The sequence below is a fragment of the Haliotis asinina genome, chromosome 1 (genome assembly GCF_037392515.1).
Source record: "Haliotis asinina isolate JCU_RB_2024 chromosome 1, JCU_Hal_asi_v2, whole genome shotgun sequence".
Lineage (NCBI taxonomy): Eukaryota > Metazoa > Mollusca > Gastropoda > Lepetellida > Haliotidae > Haliotis > Haliotis asinina.
In genome coordinates this window covers 36,326,399-36,331,399 of record NC_090280.1, presented here as the reverse complement: position 1 = coordinate 36,331,399, position 5,001 = coordinate 36,326,399, and the positions used below count along the sequence as shown (strand labels likewise).

The following is a 5,001-nucleotide window of genomic DNA, read 5'->3' as shown; positions in this document are numbered from 1 at the left end:
CGAGAGCTTTGAAAAACGGGGCCCTGAACACATCAATATAACTTTTGGACTGTTTTAAACAGTAGTAACGCATGATAACAATGAGTACCAGAGTTAGGCAATAACCAATACTAGATTTTCTGATGAAATAGAACCTAACATTCGACAAGAAAACAAAATTAATGTTATCCCTCCTCAATAAATAACGCTAATGTGTCCACAGTACCTCACCGTAACTGTTTTGTTTAGAACGTAGTATATTTGAGATTGACTAAATGACTGTATTTGAGATTGGCTATGATGACTAAATGTGACTACAGTAGCCAGTAGCTAAGGAGATGGTGTGATTTAAACCAGGTTCCATACAGGTATCCAAAGTACTGTTGCGGCCTGGGATTTACCGTCTACGATAATGAGAATAAAAGGCGGCGGATGTGAGGTGAACTCGTTTAATCCCTGTGGTAGATATCTGTTGATATCAGTGGACACTCCTGTGGGTGATACGGGAGTGTTGTAACTGGCAATCCACCCGTCGATACTACAGGATTGTGATACCTTGTAAGCAGAGTGTTGAGTGTCTGGGTTTGTTTCCTGTGCACAAAGGTAGGGGTGACAAGTGATGAACACTGGGGTGAGGGTGACAAGTGCTGTATAAGTGAAAATGGCTGATGATCCGTGATTTGAAATGAGCCAATCCTATTCAACCAGGTGATCATTACAAATCACATAACAGACAGAAAGATAGAATAACCTGCTTGCCCTATGATCCTGTAATGGGATGATCAAAAACAATCAGAGACCTGCATTAAACACCTAAGATACTACATGGTAACAACTATTCATTGGGAAAACAATGAACGTCTGTTGATCCAAAACAACACAGATGTATATACATTTTGATAAAAATAACGCAACACATGAAATTAATATAAATGCATTTATTTCAGTCTATTACATACTCTCCTCCCTACGTTGAAATGATGCCCTCATCATTTACAATCAACTGAAGCAAGGTATTTCGGGCACTTACATCATCCAGCACTCCTGTGCCAATCAAAGACGACAAGTACTCTGCACGTCTCATCATCTGACATCACATAGTCTCCCGTCTTCATCCACTGAGGTCGTGACCTCTCACGAGTGGATCTCCTAAGGGGCAGGGGAATAACAGTTGATGAATCTTCAGCTACACCTGAACATTCTTCTTCAACAGGTGCGGCTTGCTTTTGCACTGTTTCGATCTCTGAAGATGAGTTGCTAACCTGCTCTTGATTTGGAGTAGAATCATCTGCCTCTTCCTCTACATCATCAGCATCCATCGCAGAAGTATCTTCAGTCCCTTCTGCCATAACATCAGTTGGCCCTTCGCGTACATGTGTACTCGAAACTGACTGCTGGGATGGAGTGATGGGGACTACAACATATTCATCATCACTATCTTCAGGTTCTGGGTCTTGTCCTTTCAGCCTTCTGGATGACCTCAACGTGGGTATAGGATGTGAAGGTAAAGCTTGGGTACTGGGTGTTCAGAACATATCTTCTGTGCTTCCTGCACATCCTATCGTGGTAGTTATCCTACAGACAATAAAAGATTTCTGTGAAGAGTTTCCTTTTGCCTTCGCCAGTTGGCTTTTCCAACTACATATACGGGCTCCAACCTCAAGAATAGCTGCTCGAGCCTGCTTATCGTAATGATCCTTCTGCCGACTCTGAGACTTTGTCGCCTTTTCTGCAGCCAAATCATACGCCTGTTTAAGTCTCCTTTTCAAAGATTCTGTATACTGTAGCAGTGATCTTGGCTTTTCAGGTTCAATATCAAGACCAAAAGCAAGGTCTATAGGGAGCCTTAGATGTCGACCAAACATGAGGAAGTATGGCGAGTGCTTGGTGGTTTCATGCCGTGTGCAGTTAAATGCATGCACTAATGGAGCCACTTGCTTCTTCCAGTCCTTCTTCGCTTCCTTGTTGATGCCTAACAGTTTGCACAGCTCTGTCATTAAATTCCCATCAAAGTTGGCTCCCTTGTCTGAATGGATTCTTCTTGGAAGTCCATAATGTGTCACAAAGTTGTTGAAGAAAAGATCCGCGGTGGTCTTGGCTGAGGTGTATCCCTACAGGGATAAGCTTGAGCATACTTGGTGAAGTGATCTGTAACGACTAACACATATTCCTGACCTCCCTTGGATGGTTCCAATGAAAGAAAATCCATACACACTAACACTAGCGGTTGTGTTGTCTCGATATTAACAATTTGAGCTCTGTCTGGAACAGACTTCCTCTTCAAGCACCTATCACAGGATTGTAGGTGAAGCTCAACATCACGTCCCATACCTGGCCAGAAAAAACGTTCCTTCAAGAGTGAGAGAGTTTTGTCCCTTCCAGGATGACCCATGTGATTGTGTAGGCTTCTGAGCGCAGCTGCTCTGCATCTTTTGGGTAAAACTAGCTGTACCATAGCAGAATCTTCAAGTTGCGTATTTCTGTAGAGAACTCCATTTGTTATCTTTGTTCTCAATGTATAGGGCTCTATCAATTCTTGTTCCTGCCTCAATACTCCTGACAATAAAATTCCAGGGCTGGATCGCTCCGGTGAGCATGACTCCATTCCTTTGCATTAGTCTGACATTTGCTAATCACATCAATGTCGTCATCTATAACAGCATTAGCAGACAAACACAGTGTCTCCATCAGGCTTGAATTTGCATTTTGTTAAAAATAGCATTCACAAGGTCAGATGTTCGTTCTCCACTATCTTCACATTCCTTGGGTAATCTTGACAGTGCATCCGCATCAATGTTTGACTTGCCTGGTCTGTACTGAATGGTACCGTTATGATTGGAAAGTGCTGCCAACCATCGGTGTCCAGTTGCATCAAGGCGAGCTGTTGTCAGCACAAATGTGAGTGGATTGTTGTCAGTTAGTACCACGAAGTCATTACCATAGAGGTAGTCGTGGAATGTTTCTGAAATTGCCCATTTCAAGCAAAGAAATTCCAATTTATGAGCAGAGTAATTGATTTCGGAGCGACCTAATCCTCGACTGGCAATTACTCTTTTCTCTCAATATGTCGTCCTGATACAGGACTGCTCCCAAACCCTGGTTACTGGCGTCAGTGTGGAGCTCAAATGGCTTGGAGAAGTCAGGATATCCTAACATAGGTGGCGTTGACAAGCATGTTTTCAAAGTGTTGAAAGCTTCTTCTTGTTGTGCTCCCCAATACCATCCCTGGGTGTTCTTTGACTTTCTGACTTTGGATTTCTTTGGTGAAGTCTTTGGAAGAAGATCAGGGAGATGTCTTGCAATTCTCGAAAAGTCCTTGACACATTTTCTGTAATAGCCTACCTTCTCTGGATCGTCTTCGATTCCATCCACAGACACAATGTAACCAACATATCTGACTTTTCTTTTAAAAAAATTTGCACTTCTTGGGAGCAAGCTTCAAACGACACTCTTGAAAACGCCAACTGTCCTACAAGTCCATCCATAAGCTTTTGGTTGGGACGGGATTCATGGCCTAATTTTGTCCCCTTCCCATAGGCCTGTTGGAGTTTAAAGGGCGTCTCCTGTGGTCCAGAATGACACGACATCCGTAGGCAAGATGGCCTTGATATCCACATCTCCAACACGTTGGTTCTTGTGAAGGTTGAGCGGGTTGAAAGCTTGCCTGTTCAAAGCTTGCCTGTTCAAAGCTTGCCTGTTCAAAGCTGCCTGTGGTTAAACAACTTCCTGCGGATGTGAGACAATTTGCTGTTCAGATTGCTGGTGTTTTGAAAAGTTCATTTGAGGAGGGTGCTTCCAATGCTGTGCTCGACCTCTTGATTTGTGACGCAATTCTTTGTGTGATCCCCTGTATGATCTACGTGGATCATGTGTGTATGTGTCCTGGGGGCGAGGAGCTCACTGACGCTGGTGAATCTGGGCTGTCATGATCTTCTGGGTATCTCTCATTTCAGCTATCTCATTCTGCATCTCTTTGAACATTGACGTGATTTCAGTTAAGTCTTTGTCAGATTCTTGCTTCAGAGTGTGTGCTGTAGCTTGCCTGGATTTGGTTTTGGTAGAGTCAGTCTTCCCTCTGTTAAGGTCAAATTCCAATTCACGAAGACAAAGGCGTAAGTCGTCAAAGCTGGTCAAGGTGTCATATTTGTATGCAGCCAAACTCTTGAGTGTCGGTGAAAGTCCATCCCAAAGCTTTGTTCTTAACATTTCATCCTGTTCATGGGGTGGTATGGATTTCTGTTCCACCAAAGGATAGAGTAATCATTCAAGATGACAACTCCAAGTTGAAATGTCCTCGTTGTCTCCTTGGCATGCACTATAGAACTGGGACATGAGGGTTGAACTTCTTCTCAAAGTCCCAAAAGCACTCCTGAGTTTAGATAATGCATCCTTGATAGACACTTTGTGCCCCAATTTCATGACGACGAGAGGGGCTTCCCCTTTGCGAGACTTCCTAATTGCTTGCAGAATAGTTTCCTGACTGTACACCTCGGAATCCTGCAAACAGTCCACTTCATATTTCCAGAGATCATATTCTGTATCTTTCCCAGTCTCTGCTGAATAAAGGCAGTCTTGGAAAATTGTGGTAAGTCATGTCCGATTTGGTAGAAGTAGAATTAGAATGCACTTGTTGCTGCTTTTCCACAGGGCTTATATCCTGATCAGACAAATCCTTAATCCACTTGAAATCCTCTGCACTATCACTTTTAGGAGCAAAACCAGCCTTTCTGAAGGCCGCGACCATAGCATCAAGATCTTTGCTGTCTAACTCCATGTTGAAATGTAGCAGAGTGATACTAAAGACATTTTATTGATGATATGACACAAAGTCAATGTGGTGTGCAATGTATTGTGTTTCAAGTTAATGGAGGAAAAAACAAGAAAAGAGAAGGCAATACGGTTGATAATTGTTCAATGAATTACTATTCAAAGAACACGTATAAAGAAACAATCGCGAAAATGTACCGAGGGCGCCAGATAAAAATCAGTGATCAATAGTGGACGCAGGTATGAAAATACACA

General features: G+C 42.9%; 1 pseudogene; it reads right to left on the bottom strand.

The window, feature by feature from the left end:
- Nucleotides 1-3,876: 3,876 nt before the first annotated feature.
- Nucleotides 3,877-4,753, bottom strand: LOC137272222 (uncharacterized; annotated as a pseudogene).
- Nucleotides 4,754-5,001: the final 248 nt, after the last annotated feature.